The 20,852-nt window shown below is 48.0% G+C and overlaps 1 protein-coding gene across 1 annotated transcript in view; it reads left to right on the plus strand.

Annotated features, from left to right (window-relative positions):
- ELP1 (elongator acetyltransferase complex subunit 1) overlaps window positions 1-20,852 on the plus strand; it is an 861,256-nt gene that overhangs the window by 656,115 nt on the left and 184,289 nt on the right. The gene's annotated exons all lie outside the window — the stretch shown is intronic.

Genomic DNA, 20,852 nt, shown 5'->3' on the forward strand with positions numbered 1-20,852 from the left:
GAAAGCGACACTGATTTCAAGCTGAAATCTAATTTTGTGCCCCCCCCCCCCCACATACAGTCGCTCCCGAGATTCTGGCCTTCGAGCAGGCAGTATTCAAGGAAGTGGAACAGATGCAGGAACCAACCCCCTTCAAAAATCTAACTGCAGATGAGTTTAAAGCAATCCAAACTCTTAAGAAAAACAACAAGATCGTTATTAAAGGCGCTGACAAGGGGGGTGGCATTGTGATTCTCAATAAAGAAGACTATGATGCGGAATGTCTACGCCTGTTGAACAATGCCACCAACTACATCCCTCTAATGGTGGATCCGACGGATGATCTACGAGACGAAATTTGCGAGTTGGTGTCGACAGCGGAAAGGGATGGTTACATCAATAAAAAAGAGGCAGATTTCCTAACAACCTCAGAAGGCCGGGTACCCTACTTTTACATACTACCCAAAATTCATAAACGGAGGTTACCCCCTCCTGGAAGACCAATAGTATCTGGTCTAGGATCATTGCTTGAACCGCTTTCAAAATACTGTGACTTTTTCTTGCGACCCATCATACAATCCACGAGTACCTATCTGAAGGACACGAAAAGCTTCTTGTCCTTATTGAGATCCATTACCCTACCTAACGATCAATGCTTTCTTGTCTCAATGGACATTGAGAGTTTATACACCTGCATCCCGCAGGATGAGACTATCAAGGTTGTGAAAGAAGCCCTGGAGAGAACACCTTGGGAGTATGCCACATCAAAGGTATTTATAACGGAATGTGCTACCCTTGCCCTGAAACGCAATTTCTTCGAACATGATGGCAAGATTTACCTACAAGCCACAGGGACCTCGATGGGCAGTACCTTTGCTCCGTCGGTGGCGGGCCTGTATGTCTTTGATTTTGAGGCTAAAAACATCTTGAGCGCCCTGAACCCGTTTGGTAACAACATAATCATGTGGCAGCGCTACATAGACGATATTTTTTTGATTTGGCAAGGCGATGAAGCGGTTTTGTTGAATTTTTTTGCATGGCTGAATAGGCTTGATGAACATTTGAGATTCACCCATGAATATTCCAGAGATGAATTGACTTTTTTGGATGTTCAAATCAGGAGGAAGGAGAATCGGCTTGAGACAACTACATTCTACAAGCCCACTGCGAAAAACAATTTGCTGCACTTCACCAGCTACCACCCGAGAGCCCTACGGGAAAATCTCCCGTATGGGCAATATTTAAGGATACGTCGCAACTGCAGCAACCTCACTGATTTCAAACTACAAGCCAATGCTTTGACCACCAAACTAAAAAACAGAGGATATCCGCAAAGGATAATTGATAAGAGTCATAAGAGGGCTCGCAACCAGCAGAGGGACACTTTGTTGGAAGACAATCCCCCTAAAGAGAAGGAGGAAATTCCTCTTACCTGCGTAACCACCTATAACTCACTATCCAACGCAGTGAGTAAAAGTATCAAGAATAACTGGAGGATCATAACCAGCAATAAAACAAATTGGAAAAAACCTTTACTGTCCTACAAGAGAGCAACCAGTCTGAAAGACGCGTTGGTCCACACAAGACCTAGAACCGAAAGGACCGCTGACTCTACACCAAGCGTTCTCAATGCATGGGGTCTTCCACCGGTTAAAGGCCATTTTTCATGTGGAAACTGCAACGTGTGCCACCTGACTTCTAACACCAAATATCTGAACTTGACAGATGGCACCCGCTGGGAACAACGCAGCCACACGAACTGTAACACCTCCAATGTGGTGTATCTCATAACATGCAGATGTGGCCTCCAATACGTGGGAATGACAACACGGCGTACAAGAATCAGAATATGTGAACACAGAAGTAACATACGGTGCAAAAAGATGATCACAAAACTCACTGTACATTTCCTACAGGCTGGTCATACCCCGAATGACTTACAGTGGACTATTCTAGAACATCAAGAATATGGGTCCGAGGTGTCACTTTTTGAACGTGAGCAACGTTGGGTGTATCGCCTTGGAACGAATAGGGTTGGCCTCAATGATGATATCCCATGGGGTAGTGTCCTGCGAAGATAGAGGATTACACTATGTCCCTGGGCATCCATGTCTTTATCCCCTACCCATGTAATAGTTAACATCCATACTGGGATACACGCGGCACTTTTGCCATCTCTCAAACGTTAACCTGGGTTGGGAGTTTGTTGAATGTTCTATTGGGGAGCTCAGTTATTATTCTCTTCACTTTATGAACACGCATTATGCGCAAGCATCATTCTGATGACTCTGGTTCCATAATGTAGTTTTTACCACATTTCTAATTGAGGTTACTCCTTTTGGTGATTACATTAAATTAACTGGGGCTCTACGATAATACTAACATTTAGAGCGCATTGTGGATATTGATGCTGACACCGGGGCTCGAACCCGCAACAGAGTGCACTTGTAACCATCTTTTCCGTTTTAAGTATCATATCCCTTTAAGAATCCAGCTACGGACGACACCACGTGACTCCAACCATCCCACGTGGTGTACTCCGAGCCACTCAGGGCGTTTTATGTATACGGGCCTGCCTTCCCCGCGGAACTATCATTTCCGGGAGGGATTGGACCAGAAAGCAGGTTACGGGCGGGGAGCCGTGAGTGCAGAAGTAAGTTCTATCTGACCGTTAAATACCCCTCTGGACTCCGGTTCTTCCACGCTATTTTCTGTTACATTGGGGGAACTGACGTACGCCTCCACTCTCTCTCCTTTCTCATTGTAGAAAGCCACCGCGTGAAGTATACCCGCGCCACCCTCACCGAAGGGGCATGTCTATGTCCTGTTTCTTGTGAGTAATTCAGAATCCCGAAGAATTAGAGCATTTTCACTGTCTTCCTGCGAGGCAGAGGTTCAGAGCCCTTGAGTTATGTATTATATACATGACCTATAAAAAACGGATTATTCTTTCCATCACTCGACTGTAATTACTAATATAAGACGAATTAGCCATATGTACAAGGCAAGTCTAGCTTAAATTAATAGCAGGAAATGTATGCGATTTGCCCCGCAATTCACTGGCAGAGTTGGCCGGATATGTTGCGATCTGTCTCACAATTTTGAAACAATTTGCACCTATTCACATAAGTGAAAATACACTGCATCGTCATACATGGATGGTCCGTGTTTCTTGTGTGATATATAATAAGTTAGCTTCATTAATGTAGCTTCTTCTAGTATATTGGACCAAAATTTGAGATCCGATTATGTGTCATTGTCTGTCTTCTTCTTTACAGGTTGCTATGATTGTTTCTGCAAATGGCATGAGATAACATGGTTACTGATGTGTGATGATTTTTTCACACATTTTTACATATTATTTGTTTTTCACATTCAGAGCCTCTCGGGAGGGTACGCCTTAGCGCGCGCACACCACCGGAGGACTAGATATTAGGTCCTGAAGAATGCTGAGCAAAAAGCACTAAAAAAACAGCAGAAACATGTCGACCAATTTGACCAATTTTTAGGACTCGGGTTCCCTAACTCAGAACCTTGCTTAGTCCACTCACTATTTTTTAACCAATGCGGGTTGACCATCATTAAAAGTTTTTGACCTGGTTACAACCTACGCATTTTTTAAACTGCACTAACACTACACGTTTAGTCACTTCTAATTTGGGCACTGTTCCACTCACCACATCCTGCTCCGCTGTAGTCAGGCGTTGTAGCACGCTAGGGTGATACTCGGTCACCCTAGCGGGGACCCGATGATGAAGCATGTCACCAACTAGTGGTGAGTGAGGGTCCTTCTAAAGAATAGAGCTCCTCCACTGCAGATTGCTACCTTTAGAGGGTGAGCTATGTACCAGATGGTATACTAGTGGAACAGGCAGTATCACGTTATTTAAGATTAAGACACAGCACACAAAGGGGTGTTAGTTTATTTAACCACCACCACACAATTAAGGGAACCGAGGTTGCCTTTTTTAGGTTCTTGTGCAAATTCACTCCTCTGTTGTTTTTCCATGAATTAGCCTGGGGTCTAGGAGTGTCTACTCATACCCTCTCTCTCTTGTTGCTGATATACACTGGGAGAAGAGGCACAAGAAGAAAAAGTAGTCCAAGCAGACTTTGTTTTCCCCTCAACTGGCGTCCGTCGGGGAGAGAGGTGAGGAGCACCGACTCTCTGAGCACGGTTCCGTGGAGCTGGAGCCAGAGTTGACTTTGCGCCTCCCCGGCCTTTCCGGGAGCCGGAGCGGCTCCCACTGAAATAAAAAAAATTACGAGGCCATGCGCCACGTATTTGACCGGAACGACCACGCTGGAGAGTCAGAAGGAGCCCCATTGGGTTCTGCGCCGTTGGCTCCGGCCAAGACGATGGTGGGGTCTCAGAGATCCGATACCGGACCAACACGACCTTCGCCGGTGCCAAACCCGAAGTCAGTGCCTGCAACGTCGCCGATGCCTGTCAGTGGCGCAAGCCCCTTCCTCATCCCGACGACACGGAGCCGGAACGGGGTAGATCGACACTGATTCCGACATCGAAAGAACCAAGAGGTTCTATGTTGTCGCCTGAGCACTTTGAAGACGTGCTATGCTCATGAGAGGAAGGAGAGGGGCCTGGGGACCATCTCCTGAGAACCAGGATGTCTCTGAGGAGAATTTGGACTGGACAGCCACTGTCCCGCATAGACTGCCCAAGCCATGCAGGGACGTTGACTCAGTGCATTCCGATCTAGGAAGGGAGGCCATAAGTTGTCTACCACACTTCCCCCAGCAGCTGCAGTCTCCAAGCACTCCTAGGCTGATTCTGCAGGACCACACTACTCCAGTTGGTGGGAGAATTTGTCATCATCCCCCCTACTAGAGATCCATAACATCGGACAAGTAGGTCTTGCAGATCCTCCAGGAGGGCTTTCTCTACCTTTCATTTCTTTTCCTCCTACTATTCTGCCAAGTCAGGAACAGTTGACGGAGGATCGTTTAAAGTTGCTCCAAGAGTAAGTTACAGCTCTTTCAGCCAAGGAAGCTATAGAAAGGGTCCCAGTTTTAGAAGTAGTCAGTGGCTGTTATTCCTGCTACTTTCTGATTCCAAACAAGAACAAGGAGCTGTAGCCCATTTTAGATCTTCGGACCGTCAATCTCTTCCTCAAAAAGGAGAAATTCAGAACACTCACTCTGGCTCAGGTCTTGTCTGCCCTGTACCGGAAAAACTGGATGTTAGCATTGGACCTGCAGGATGCGTATTTTCACATTCCCATCCTGCTAGGCCGCATGTGTTACCTACGGTTCAAAGTAGGCTGCGAGCACTTCCAGTTTACCGTGCTCCCCTTCGGCCTTACCAGTGCCCCTCGGGTGTTCACCAAGGTAATAGCCGTGGTCGTAGCTCATCTGCGCAGGTTATGGGTGTCAGTCTTCCCCTACCTCGATGACTGGCTGTTGAAGGCGTCCTCGTCCCAGGCAGTCGTCTCCCACCTTCAGACAATGGAGAACCTCCTGCATTCACTGGGGTTCTCTATAAACGTGCCTAAGTCACACCTTCTCAGATGCTCCCTTTCAACTGAACTGTTCTGCAGACAGCGCAGTTTCAGGCTTATCCTCCCGAGCAGCAAGTCCAGGATATTCAGGCGATGATTTTGATATTTCAGCCTCGATCCTGGATTTCAGTGAGACGGACTCTGAGGCTGTTGGGCCTCATGGCCTCCTGCATCCTATTGGTAAGACACACAAGAAGTTCCAGTGGGTACAGCATCAGGGTAATCCCACCGACATGGTTCAGATCTTGGAAGGAACTGCAAAAGATCTGCGGTGGTAGTTAACAAACCGCGATTGGGTGAACGACGGCAGGCCCCTCTCCCTTCCCCAACCAGATCTCACAGTCGTGACAGATGTGTCATTTCTTGGATGGCATGACTATCTGGGAGAGGTGGAGATGAGGGGACACTGGTCTCTGGTGGAGTCGGAGCTCCACATAAATTTGTTGGAGCTTCGAGTGATGCGGTTGGCATTAAAAGCATTTCTTCCCTCTGTCAAGTGGAAGCTAGTGCAGGTGTTCACTGATAACACCATCACCATGTGGTACTGCAACAAGCGGGGTGGGGTCGTGGACCCTTTGTCGAGAGGCCCTGCGTTGCTGAACATGGCTGGAACAGCAGGGCGTAACCCTGGTGGTTCAACACTTGGCAGGTTCTCTGAACGCCAGGGCGGACAAACTCAGCTGTCGATGCCTAGCGGATCACGAATAGCGTCTCCAGTCGGAGATGGCGCAAGGTCTCTTTCAGCAGTGGGGAGAACCTTGGTTAGATTTGTTCTGTCTCTCAGGCCTCCTGTACGCCTTTCCGCCCATACCACTTCTGCCCAGAGTGCTCAAGAAAGTCAGGAGCATCATTCTTGTGGCTCTGGGCTGGGCACAAAGAGTTTGGTTACCCTAGCTTCTAGACATGAGCATCGATCCTCCAATCAGGTTGCCCCTTTGGGAGGATATTCTGTCTCAGCAACCAGGGAGGTACCTCCCTCCCGAAGTCTGTGAGGTTATTTTGGCAGCCAGGCATCCTTCCACAAAATCGGGATACGTCTCCCGATGGAACACATTTTGTAAGTGTTGTACAGACCGGTCTATTGACCCTCTATCTGCTCCCTTATCTGATATCCTCCTGTTTATACTTTCCTTGGCCCTGCAGGGCTCTGCTCTGGGCAACTTGAAGGGATATCTTTTGGCCCTTTCCTCTTTTCTTCGGCTGCCTGATCAGCCTTCTCTTTTCAAATCACCTCTGGAGCTGAGATTCTGGAAGGGATTAACCCAATTGTTTCCCCTTTCACCTTTTATTATGCCACAGTGGGACCTTAATTTTGTTCTCACTGATGTGTGCACCATTTGAACTGCTGCATAACAGCCCTCTGCGGTTGCTCACCATTAAAACAGCTTTCTTATTGGCTTATAACCTCTGCCAGAGAGTGAGCGAATCTCAGGCACTGTAATTACAGCTTCCTTTTCTGACGGTCTTCCCAGACAAAGTGGTACTCCAGACTAGGGCATCCTTTCTGCCTAAGGTAATAATGCCCTTTCATTTGGGACAGTCTGTTACCCTGCCCACCTTCTATGCACCGCCGCACCAGTCCAAGGAAGAGGTGCGTCTCCACTGCCTAGACTCAAAAAGAGCATCATCGATCTACCTCGATCAAACCAAAGAGGTGGACGACCAATTCTTTATAGGATACATGGGTGCAAAGAAAGGGCGTGCTTTCCAAAAGAGGACTATATTCCCCAGGGTCATCGTCTGTATCAAAATCTGTTATGCATTGGCGAAGAAAGATCCTTCTGAAGGGCTGAGAGCCCATTCCACCATAGCAAAGGTGGCCACTATGGCTCTCCAGCATAGTATCCCCATCTCTGATATCTGCCACGTGGGCATCACTGCACACATTTGCCAGACACTACTGCCTGGATGCCCAAGTTCGCAGAGAAGGCCTGTTTGGTCGCTCTGTATTGTAAGTTTGCTTGGTCTACACTTTTCCACAGTCCCTCCTCCAGGGATGGTATTGCTTTCGTATCTGTTCAAAGGTATGGAATCTGCAGCTAAATGTCTCTATCAGATGGACAAGTTAATTACCTTCGGTAACGCCTTATCTGGTAGAGACATGATCTAGAAGCAGATTCCTTACCGACCTACCCATCCTCCCCGCACTGCGGAGTTGTTTTTAGTGTCAGGGAGGCTCCCCTTCAGGTCCCTAGCTGTTCATTTTTTAAACTCCATGGACAGTCACTTCTTGGCTTCGTGCTTCTGGCGTTGAATGTCGTGAAAGTACTGATATCACCATGCTGGAGTCATATTGACGATGCAGACGTCACGACAATGACGAACATGACACTGACGACGTCACGCAAGATTGACTGATGCCACCTACCGGCACGCAGGGGTACTGCTAAGAAAAATCTTCAGAATCCAGCCTGACGCCTGGAAGTTCAAATGTAAAGAATCTGCTTCTAAATCATGCCTCTCCTAGGTAAGGCGTTACCGAAGGTAAGTAACTTATCCCTCGTGAATATTGATGAGGCAGATCCATTGCAACCTTATTGGGAATCGCTAATGTGTCTGAGACACATTAGTACTTTTAATTTTGCAAGTCTCTAATTGCGAGTTGCAAAAAAATCACAATTAGAGACTCGCAAAATAAAATGGTTGTGCGTGTGACCCTTGGTTCCTAGTATATGGTACAAAGTGTACCTATGGTCCATAAGTTAAATTCCACTCGTGAACTTTAGCACCTGTTATGCTATCCACTACAGCGGCAGTGTAAAACATGACTTCAGCCTGCCTAAAGATGTATTTAAACTACAATTCAATCTCTCGGAATAATCCCTTTTGACAGGTCCAAACCAACCTTTTAAATATTAATAAGTCACCACTGAGTAGGCCTTTTAACCCATAAGGCAGGTTGCATCTTATCTTATCTTATTCGGGATTTGTTAAGCGCACGGACACCCAGAGGTTTCATGGCGCATTTAAAAGTAAGGGATTTAGAAAGTTAATGTTAAACATGTCTTCACCATGTCCACTAAAAGGGGGGTGGGAGCACACTGCTTCGCCTCCCAGCACAGTTCACACCTTGGCATTATGGTAAATGCAGTTCACTTTAAACGCTTACTTGATTTTTTGCATAAGTGTTTCACTAAAGTTGGTGCAGGTTAGTGCTATGAATCTCTAGACACAGGTGTTTCTGGATATTATCCTCCCTCAGTAGAGATAAAAAACGAAATTCATCTGGGGTTGCTGAGAAAGCTGCCACGATCCTCTCAGGTCTCAGTACATCTCTCTGGCGCACAGGTGCATCTCCAAAAGCTTGTCAGCTCAATGGCTCAAGGGAGCCTTTTCAAACAGAAGGGAGGTGGGAGCACACTGATTTACCTCCCAGCTCAATTCACTCCTTAGCATTATAGTAAATGCAGTTCACTATAAAACATGAGTTTTTTCTGAAGTGTTTCACTTAAGTTGGTGCAGGTTAGTGCTGTGAATCTCTAGACACGTGTTTCTGAATATTATCTGTCATCAGTAGAGATAAAAAACTAAATTCATCTGGGGCTGCTGAGAAAGCTGCCACAATCCTCTCAGGTCTCAGTACCTCTCTCTGGCGCACAGGTGCATCTCCGAAAGCTCGTCAGCTCAAAGGCTCAAGGGAGCCTTTTCAAAAGCCTTACCCAAAAGCTATTTTCACTGTAACAGGGATGACTGTTCAACAGAGAAAAACAGGGTGCACGATTACAATTTAATAGTGCTATCTTCGACTAAGAGTCAGCTGGTAATTTCATTCTTTGAGTCTTTGTAATATTTATTAAAAGCCCTAGTTCACTGGTGAGGCAAGAATTTTATTAAATATTAAGGAAAAGGAACTTTTAGAAAGTTCACATTTCCCCTCCTAAAGCCTCCAGCTGCAGTCATCTGGGTGCTCAAGCCCTAAATGAGGTGTGAAAACTGCTCCTAGGGCAGAGACAAAGGCCTGGGTATGGGAAGGTTTTTCTGTTCCTCAGGCAGGATGACTATTTGGGCCATGCACATGAACTTCATTAACTTCAAAGGTGCCTCCCCATCACAGGCAAATGTCAGATGATCCCTGGACAGGGCCCCTTCTTTTGTTCCACCAGTTAGCCAGGCTCCAATCCAAGGGGGAAATAAGCTGCTCCCTGTACCGGCTTGATATTACCAAAGGGAAGGGGTTGCTCATTTCCCTGGCCATGCCTCTTGGGTGGGCACACAGGTTCTTCACAAGGAGAGAAGGGTTTCACCATCTTGGATTTAGTCAGAGAGAGGCACACAAGAAATGCTGCAAATATGGGTAGGGTAACTCCTAGGAACTTTTACCCCTTTAGTTAGGTGAGAACCAGGAGTCCCCAGACCGACAAGCTGGAACAGGAAGATATCTACTTTTCTGAGGACCGCTCCGATGAGGATGAAGACATCGTACTCGCCCCACCTTTCCACTTCCATCGACGAAAAAGGCTCCGGACCAACCTGCGCCCTCGTGCTTTGGTGGGCATGGAGAACACTCTTCTGCAGCCCCGCCTTCTGGTTCGGCACCGAAGCATAGTAAAAAGCCTTCCGGCTCCGAAAAGCCGCATACCAAATCGGGCACCGAGTCAAAGACTTCGGAGCCGAAGAAAAAGTCCGGCACCAAAACAATCTTCAGATCCGAAAACTCCAGTCAAAAAATCATCGCGCCGAAACATTCGAAGCCGAAATACGTGTAGAAACCAAAGTCACCAAAAAAACATGTTTCGGTGATCCGCTTGACATACCGGATCCAAAACAAAAAATTCTGGTTATACACCCAAAGACTGGACATTTCTGATGGATACATCTGCCTTGTGGATTCCTCACCTTGTGAATATCCCCCTTGCACCAGCAATGTTCGGAAAATTCTTTGTAGCACGCCGGCGTGGACGACGTCATAGGAGCACGGCATCGCGCGCGACTCCGTCTGACGTCACCGACTCCTTATAAGACCCACGTCGGCGTGATGACGTCAGTTCCCTTTTTTCCGCGTCGTCGACGCTAACGGTTTCTGGGATCTTCTGTGATTCAGATAGTAACTTGTTACTATTTTGTGTTACTGTTTCTCTGTTGAGTGTTTCTTCTTCGCCGAGGATGTCGTCGAGGAAGACGGGGTTCAAGCAGTGCGGATCGTGTGCCCGAATGATGTCGATTACCGATCCGCATGGCGATTGTTTGTGGTGTCTTGGATCGGACCATGATGTTAAGAGCTGCCGTTCCTGCTCCAAGATGAACCCTAAGGCTCTACGAGAGCGTGAGGCTAAGCTTCTACTTGCAAAGGTGAAAGGAAGAGAGGCTGGGAGGTCTTAGAGGTCGACGTCCAGACGTTCGAGGTCGAGACAGAAGTCGCGATCGAAGTCGAGGTCGAGATCGGCTTCGAGATCGAGGTCCAGAGTGAGGTCGAGGTCCAGAGAGAGGTCGAGGTCTGGATCGAAGTCGGCTTCGGGCTCCTCGAAGAAGAAGCACAAGAGGAGGAAGCATAGCTCTAGACATCACTCTGGTAAAGAGTCTTCGGATTCGAAGAGGAAGTCTCGAAAACATCATAAGGACTTTGTGTCTCCTTCTCCTATGCAGTCTCTTGGAGGTTCCCCGGTTCCGGAGCAAGAACCTGATCCGGTGTCGCACCATTCTTCGGAGCATGAAGGAGATGAGGAGGTTCCTCGGGCTCCGACTCCGGTGGAAGACCCTGTGAATAAAGAGGGCCAGGATGAACCGAGGCCGGAGCAGCCTCCTTCGGAGCGGCCGATGGGTTCGTACCCTCCCTTTCCTGGTCCTGGGCAGGATCCCTCGCATTTCCTGAATGCTATGTTTGGCGTTTATGCGAGAGCAATGTACCCCACTGGTGCACCGGCTGGTCCCATGGGTCCATTGTCTTTTAACTTGGGCGTCCCTCAAGCTTACGCTCCGGCGCCTTTTATGCCGTTTATGCCGGCACCTTATACTCCCTGGCTCGGTACGACGCCGCCGAGGTCGTCGACTCCGCAAACGGCTTCGCCAGCTCCGGAACTACCTCGTGAGTCGGATCGAGGTGCCACGCCGGTTCGTGAGTCTCGTCCTCCAGCTGCCCCAGCTCCTCGTTCGACGCCGGTTCCGGCTCTGTCGGAGTCTTTACCGGATCCGTCGACTTCGATTCGCATGGAATAGTCGAGGCGCAGGGCTCAGCGCCTCTTGGAGGAAAAGAGGTATGAAGATTCTGAGGTAGAGGAAGGAGAACTTCTGGATCAAGGGGACTGTTTTGAGGACCTGCATAGTGCTAGTGGCCTGGAACTCTCTCATGAGTGGGGTTTGCCATCAGTTTCTGATGCACCATCTAAGGACGTGGCACCCTACCATGTTGTAATTAGGAAGGCTGCGGATCTGCTCAATCTGACTTTGCCTACTGTTGAGTACAAGCCCAACATCCTCACGGAGGTTTTACACTCACCTTCATCTATTATAGAGCCTACGCTTCCATTCACTGAGGCTTTGACTGAGCCAATAATGGAGGTCTGGAAAAGACCCTTGACTGCTCCTGCGGTTTCCAGGTCGGTGGCAAGACGTTACAGGGTGGCTCCTGGTTACCCTGAGTTTCTCTCTTCACATCCTTCTCCGGAGAGTCTGGTTGTGCAGGCCACTTGTTCCAACAGGTCTGCAGGTTCATTTCCTCAGGTGCCGGCCGATAAGGACTCTAAGAAATTGGACCAGTCTGCAAAAAAGATTTTCTCCTCTGGTAGCATGGCTCTAAAATCTACTAATGCTACTTGCCTGCTAGGGAGATATGTTCATGCATTGATGGACTCTGTGAAACAGTTGTCATCTAAGCTTCCAGAGGATGATAGAAAGAACTTCAATGAGGTGGTCTCTGATACTCAGGCTGCAGCCCGCTTGGTAATTCAGAGTGGCATGGACACGGCGGACTCTGTTGCCAGGATTATGGGCTCTACTGTTGCCACCAGAAGGGCCGCATGGCTGAAATCTTCTGATTTTTCAGCAGATGTACAATCCACTTTAATAGACTTGCCATTTGATGGAACAGGCCTCTTTGGGAAGAAAGCAGATGTGGTCTTGGAGATATTCAAAGATAGCCGGGCAACGGCAAGGTCTTTGGGTCTTCAGGCTAGGGGTTCTGCCACTAGGAAGTTTAGGGGATTTGGTAGATCCACTTTTCGTTCCTATAAGCAAGGCCAGCAGCAGCAGCAGCAGCAGCAGCAGCAGAACCCTTTGTATAGATCATACAGAGGGAAACAAAGGGGCCGTGCTCGTGGAAGCCAGGCCTCTTCCTCCTCTACTTCCTCCTCTAATACCCTCCCCCCACCTACAACAGCAAAGCTGCCCTAGATCCGCCATTCTGGATCATGCGGGTCCGGTAGGCGGTCGGCTTACTCATTTTCTACGGGATTGGGAATCGGTAACATCAGATCTTTGGGTTCTCAATCTCGTAGAAAATGGGTATGCACTTCCTTTTCAGGAGTTCCCTCCCAATTACCGTCCTTGCAAAGGTTATTGTTCGGAGGACAGCCTGCTTCTCCTGCAGGAAGAAGTCCTGGCACTTTTCCGAAAAGGTGCGATAGAGGTGGTTCCAGAGCAGGAGAGGGGTCAGGGGTGCTACTCCCGGTATTTCCTGATTCCCAAGAAGGATGGCAGGTTACGTCCAATCCTGGACCTCACGATTTTGAACCTCTATCTCAAACAGGAGAAGTTCAAAATGCTCACACTTGTACAGGTTCTTCAAGCGCTGTTGGAAGAAGACTGGATGGTGTCGATCGACTTGCAGGATGCGTATTTTCACATCCCCATTCTGAAGTCGCACAGAAAGTATCTCCGTTTTACGGTGGGATCGCAGCATTACCAGTTTGCGGTCCTTCCGTTTGGACTTACTACTGCGCCTCGAGTTTTCACCAAGGTGATGGCAGTGGTGGCTGCGCATCTCAGAAGGTCGGGGGTTCCTGTTTTCCCCTATCTGGACGACTGGCTGATCAAAGCAGAGTCGCCGTAGAAGGTGCTCCATCATCTGTAGGAGACAGCGCAGCTGTTGTACAGATTGGGTTTTTCGATAAACGTGCCCAAGTCTCACCTGGTGCCCTCCCAGCGCAACCTGTTCATAGGTGCGGTGCTGGACACTACTGTATGTCGTGCATTCCCTCCACCTCAAAGGATTCGCGACATTCAGGAAATGGTTCCTTTATTCTACAATGGAGCGGTTGTTCCAGTCCTGAAGGTCCTTCGTCTGCTCGGTCTGATGGCTTCTTGCATTCTGTTGGTCAACCATGCACGCTGGCACATGAGGGCACTCCAGTGGTGCCTCCGCAGGCAGTGGTATCAGCACAACTGAGATTTCTGGGAGTCAGTGAGGATCTCCAGAGAAACTGCAGCGGATCTGTCATGGTGGAGCGTGGAGGGCAATCTGTCTCAGGGAAAGCCTTTCCATCTACCTCCATCGGTTGCCCCAGTGATAACGGATGCATCCACTCTCCGGTGGGGTGCTCATCTGGGGGATCTGGAGATCAAAGGTCTTTGGTCTCCGGAGGAAAGGTTGCTTCATATCAACCTTCTAGAGTTGCGGGCGATACGTCTGGGGCTCAAGGCCTTCCTCCCTTCCCTTCGCGGTCAGTCGGTTCAAGTCCTGACGGACAACACGACCGTGATGTGGTATATCAACAAGCAGGGAGGAGTGGGGTCGCAGTGTCTTTGCAGAGAGGCTCTGTGTCTCTGGTCCTGGGTTCAGGACCATCAGATTTGTCTAATGGCAAATCATCTGGCCGGAGTTCTGAACGTTCGTGCAGACGTTCTCAGTCGGCAGTTCTCTGCCGACCACGAGTGGAGGCTTCACCCGGAGGTTGTTCACGACATCTTTCAGATGTGGGGGACTCCTCGGGTGGACCTGTTTGCCACTCACGAGAACGCTCACTGCCTGTCATTCTGCATATTGGTCGCCCCGGACTGGCCAAGAAGGGTGTGGTACACGGACCTTCTCCACCTCTCCTCTCACCCGCCGCTCCGTCTCCCTTTCAGGGCAGACCTCCTCTCTCAGATGGAGGGGCAAGTTCTACACCCCCACCTCCAGACATTACACCTTCATGCCTGGAGATTGAACGGGGCAACTTGAGTTCCTTTTCTCTCTCTCACGATGTGGTGGATGTCATTCTTTCTGCCAGGTGTGACTCCACTAAGTCCATCTATTCGTATAGGTGGTCTAAATTTGTCTCTTGGTGTAGGGAGAGGGATGTTGACCCTTTGAAGGCTCATTTGTCTGACATTTTGCAGTTTGCTCTTTCTCTGGTGCAGTAAGGATTTGCTGTTGCCACGGTCAAGGGGTATCTTTCAGCCTTATCGGCATTTCTCTGTTTGCCGGATCAGCCTTCTCTTTTTAAGTCTCCGGTGGTTTTAAGATTTTTGAAGGGTCTTACTAATAAGTTCCCTCCTTCTCCGTTTGTTGTTCCTCATTGGGATTTGAATCTTGTGTTAACCTATTTGATGGGTTCTCCCTTCGAACCCTTGCACAAGTGTCCCATGAGACTTCTATCTTTTAAAACGGTCTTCTTGGTTGCAATTACCTCGGCAAGGAGGGTAAGTGCGCTTCAAGCTCTTAGTTCCAAGCCCCCGTTCTTGACCATTCATGCTGAAAGAACGGTTCTCAGGACCAGGGCTGCTTTTCTTCCTAAGGTGGTAACTCCCTTCCGTCTAGGACAATCCATTACCCTTCCTACCTTCTATCCTCCCCCACACCCTTCCAAGGAGGAGGAGAGGCTTCATCGCTTGGACCCAAAGAGAGCAGTTAGTTTCTATCTTGATAGGACTAAAGACTATCGTATTGACGATCAGCTCTTCGTGGGTTTTGCTGGCTGCAAGAAGGGCAGAGCGGTGCACAAGCGCACACTTTCCAGATGGATAATCCTGTGCATCAAGATTTGCTACTCTCTGGTGGGTAAGGACCCTCCTGAGGGTATTAGAGCTCATTCAACTAGGGCAAAGTCTGCAACATCTGCTTTGTCTAGAGGTGTTCCTGTTGAGGACATTTGCAGAGCCGCGACTTGGGCCTCCCTCCACACTTTCGCAAAGCACTACTGCTTGGATGCCGAGGTGAGGAGGGACGGCCACTTCGCGCGCTCTGTCCTCCCAAGATTTCCTGGTATAGCAGAGTGGTCACCCTCCTCCGGGAGTGGGGACTGCTGTGGGACTCTATTCACAAGGTGAGGAATCCACAAGGCAGATGTATCTATCAGAAGAACAAGTTACTTACCTTCGGTAACACTTTTTCTGGTAGATACAGTATCTGCCTGTGGATTCCTCACTGACCCACCCGCCTCCCCGTTGTCCGCTCTGCTATACCTGGGTTTATGTATTTATATTTTGGGTTTTTGATACCTTTGCTTCGCACTATGTGTGCAGTTTCGATTTGTATGTACTATGTACACTGTATATATGTATATTTACTGTCGTTGGTCTGTCCGGGTGCCTCGAAGGCACGGAAAAAAGGGCAGAACTGACGTCATCACGCCGACGTGGGTCTTATAAGGAGTCGGTGACGTCAGACGGAGTCGCGCGCGATGCCGTGCTCCTATGACGTCGTCCACGCCGGCGTGCTACAAAGAATTTTCCGAACGTTGCTGGCGCAAGGGGGATATTCACAAGTTGAGGAATCCACAGGCAGATACTGTATCTACCAGAAAAAGCGTTACCGAAGGGAAGTAACTTATTCATCACCACTAAAGTGACTTTAAAAAGAGGTGCTACTACAGAAGGGGAATACCACATACCATTGAAGCAGAGAACTGTCGGGACAAATTGTTCCCCTCCCCCTCTTCCTCTTCCTCCACCTTCTGTACCCCAGACAATACCTGTGCCAACTTCACCTGAACACTCACCACCACACACACCTGACAATCAGGGTGATGGGGATAACAATGATGATGCTCAGCCTGGAGACGTGTGGGATGACTATAATACTGATTCTCCCACTGACAACGACCCCGACATATATCCTACCAGGCCCTCTCAACCAGATGACAGTGTAGGATTTGTCGATTTGTTAAGTAGAACTGCTACTTACCATGGAGTCCGTCTACACAGAGAATCCCTTGAAGAGGACTTTCTTTTCGAACCATTGCACAACACACAACAGTCCACACACATGTTGCTCATGTTAAAATGCATGACCAGACATTTAGACGACATTTTTAAGGATCCTGTTAGGGCATGTATCCTTACTCCAAGGGTAGATAAAAAATACAAGCCTACCCCATCAGATCCAGTCTACATAAAAGGTCAACTGCCATTAGATTCACTAGTGGTTTCTAAGGCACGGAAAACGGCAAACTCCTAGACTACTGGAGATGCACCACCACTAGATAAAGAGTCTAAACTCCTTGATGCTTCAGGGAAAATATAGCCTCACAGGCTGCTATCTTCTGGCGTATTTCCAATACACAGGCGTTGCTATCACGCTATAACCGCACACACTGGGATGAAATGGAGCAACTCATCCAGTTTCTCCCTCAAGAACACAAATCAAAAGCACAAGACCTGGTTCATGAGGGCAGTTAATTTCTAACAACCAAATTAGATGCTCCCTAGATGCTGCTGATACATTTGCGGGAGCGGTAAACACTAGTGTTCTTTTAATAAGACACGCCTTGCTGCGCATATCAGGGTTTAAACCGGAGGTTCAAACTTCCATACTGAACACACCCTTTGACAAGGAATACCTTTTTAGGCCGGTGGTAGACACTTCATTGGATAAAATGAAGTATGATACTGAAGTGGCTAAATCCATGGGAACACTTCAGTCTCCACAAGGGAGTGCTTCCTTTTGTCGCTCCTTTTATCGAGCAGGATCTAAAACTACTTCCTCAGACACTGCGTCCACCTATAAGGGCAATAATTCAACCGACAGGTTCCCAAGGTTTCTATTTAGGTAATTACAGAGGAAACAACGGCAAGGGCAAAGGTAGAGATTCCACTACACGTACCTCGCTATCCAATACAAAACAGCGACTTGCTCATAGTTCCCCCCGACCACTTAACACCGGAAGGGGGAAGACTGTCACAATTTCTACCAAAGTGGCACTCAATAACAGACAAATGGATTCTTCAAATGATCCATTCTGGTAACTGTCTAGAGTTCATCAACACTCCTCCAAACATTCCCCCTAAGTCACATAGACTTTCACCGGATCACCTAGACCTTCTCAAACAGGAAGGACAAACCCTGCTACTAAAACAAGCCACCTCAACATCAAGGATCGGGCGTGTACTCCTTTTACTTTCTAATTCCAAAAAAGGACGGCTCTCTCAGACCCATATTGGATCTCAGAGAACTCAACCTTTACATACAGTTAGACCACTTCCACATGGTAACACTGCAACAAATACTGCCTCTTTTGCAAAAGGGCGATTTTCTTTCTTCTCTACATTTAAAGGACGCCTACTTTCATATCTCAATCCATCCTGCTATCCGCAAATTTCTCAGGTTTGTGGTAGCAGGTCAACACTATCGATTCAAGGTGCTCCCATTCGAGTCACCACCGTCCCCAGAGTCTTCACAAAATGTTTGGTGGTAGTAGCTGCGCATCTCAGAGGACTAAGCATACATGTCTTTCCCTATCTGGAAGACTGGCTCATCAAGGCCAGCACATATCAGCAATGTCGCAACCACACTTCAGTAACTATTCAGCTGCTTCAACAGCTAGGGTTCTCAGTCAATGTGTTAAAATCACAACTTCAGCCAAACAAGGTTCAGGGTTACCTAGGAGCCACTCTAGATACTCAGAAGGCTCTAGCGTATGCCAATGCAGCCAGAATTCGAACTATTCAGGTGCTCGTTCTCAAATTCCAACCCACTCAGTCACTTCCAGCTTGAGTGTTTATGCAACTGCTGGGAATGATGGCATCTTGCATCATGACCGTTTCCCACACCAGGTTATTCATGCATCCACTTCAGGAGTGTTTAGCCAGTCAGTTAAACCAGTCTCAAGGTCTATTAACTGATCTAGTGTTGGTAAGCGGCAGTACTCATCGCTCTCTGCAGTGGTGGAACACACAAAAGCTATCAAAAGGGCGGCCATTCATAGACCCGATTCCACAGACAGTGTTAACATTGGACGCATCCCTTACTGGCTGGGGAGCTCATCTTCAACAACACACAGTACAAGGGTTGTGGAGTCACCAGCAAAATATGCTCCACATCAATCATTTAGAGTTCATGGTAATCTTTCTAGCTCTCAAAGCCTTTCAAGGTCACCTATCTGGCAAAGCTGTGTTAGTCCGAACCGACAATATGGCAGCTATGTATTACATACAAAAACAGGGAGGGACACACTCTCTCCAACTGCCCCATTTAGCCCAGGACATCTGGAAGTGGGCTATTCACCACAATATTTATCTCCTAGCGGAACACCTCCCAGGAATCAACAATCAGATTGCGGACCTCCTCAGCAGGCAGAGGTATCAAATACATGAGTGGGAACTTCACCCTCAAGTTCTCCACCCATACTTCCAAGCCTGGGGAGTCCCTCACATAGATCTGTTTGCAACACCCAAAAACGCAAAATGCCAAAGCTTCTCCTCCAGGTATCCACACCCGTTGTCCAAAGGCAATGCTCTATGGATGAACTGGTCAGGGATATTTGCCTACGCTTTTCCGCCTCCCCCACTCATTCCATCAGTGGTTCGGAAACTCAGCCAAACAAGTAGCTCCAACATGGGCACGTCAACCATGGTTCACAACCCTGTTGGAACTCTCTTTGGTACCGCACCAAAAATTAAATTTAACTCCCAGCCTCCTCACACAGAGCCACAGAGAAATCAAACACCCAGATCCCAAACAGCTGAACCTTGCGATCTGGTTCCTGAAGTCATAGAGTTTGGTTATCTCAACCTTCCAACAGACTATATGAACATTATTAGAGAGGCCAGAAAGCCTGCCACAAGGGCCTGCTATGCAGCCAAATGGAAGTGTTTTGTTATCTATTGCAATAACAATCAACCCTCTGGATGCTTCCATACAGAACATACTGTGCTCCCTATTACATTTGCAAAAACAACAGTTGATGGACAGAATGCAGAACAATGTCATACATTCACCCCAGTACAGAGATCTGGGCCTAAATCCATCGTTTTTTTGCTCACCACACCACCCCAGTTCGGACATGGCCATATGCAAATCAGCCTTGACCCTGTGCCTCATGGGACCAGTCCAGCCCGAACTGCCAAGCCATGTCTTCCCTGGACCGGAATCAAGCATCCTAGACCGGTTTCTGGCTATCAGCCGTCATCAGCCAGGATTTGCAGCAGTCGGCATTGGCCTGTACATCTATCAGACTGCATCTTGCTGCTATAGCAACTCGCCTTCAAAATAGGCAACATTTATCGCTATTTAGAGTGCCTGTCATCAAATCTTTCATGGAAGGACACTAAAAGGGTAATACCACCAAGACTTCCACCTGCCCCAGTATGGAAACTTAACATAGTCCTCACAAGGCTAATGGATCCGCCATTTGAATCCACGCACAAATGTGAACTACAGTTCCTTACTTGGAAAACAGCTTTCCTCATTGCAATCACTTAATTGAGGAGAACTACAGGCACTAACTATAGCTCACATGCCTCAAACTGAAAATGCTAATTACCCAGTATGCATCTGTTCTTGGCATGTAGAGCTGTAGAATCTCATGCGCCCACCCACCTCCCCGGGTACCTGTAATTGCTATAGTTCTCTGTTTTACTAAACATACTTACTCATGGACATCTCTATTATTTACTACTACTCATTCTCTCACCCTCTGCGGAAAACAATCTAAAGATGGAGTCGATGACCATGCGCTCTATCACCTAAGGGAGGAGTCCCCTACCTCATGACTAGGGAAAACTTCTTCCAGAAAAACACGTCCAAACATCCGGACCCAACACTAGATGGTGATCTTATGCAAATCATGATATTCTACAGCTCTACATGCCAAGAACAGATGCATACTGGGTAAGTAGCATTTTCCTTCTCCTCCTCAGAGCTTTCCTTGTGACCTTGTGCAGCCTTCTTCGGCTCCATGTTGCTGCCTTGCCCAACTGAAGATTTTTGACTTTTTTTGAGACTGCTACCCAAGGAAAATCTTCCTGCCCGGGTTGACCTGTTCTCTGCATCTGGCCTACTTTCCATCGCAGTCCGCCTCAAATTGCTCCTAGGCCTGGTCTGCCACGACCAGTGGGCCATGGTAGACGCATAATGGTTTTTGGTGGTTTGTTTATTAAAAAATCAAAATTCATCTCACCTGTTCCCACTAACAGGATTTTGGTCTTTTTGGTCTCAATTCATTTATTTAAAATGTCTCTATTTTTGTAGATTGGTTTGGGATTTTGCTTGTGTTGTGCTTT

This window comes from Lissotriton helveticus, chromosome 2_1 (genome assembly GCF_964261635.1).
Source record: "Lissotriton helveticus chromosome 2_1, aLisHel1.1, whole genome shotgun sequence".
Lineage (NCBI taxonomy): Eukaryota > Metazoa > Chordata > Amphibia > Caudata > Salamandridae > Lissotriton > Lissotriton helveticus.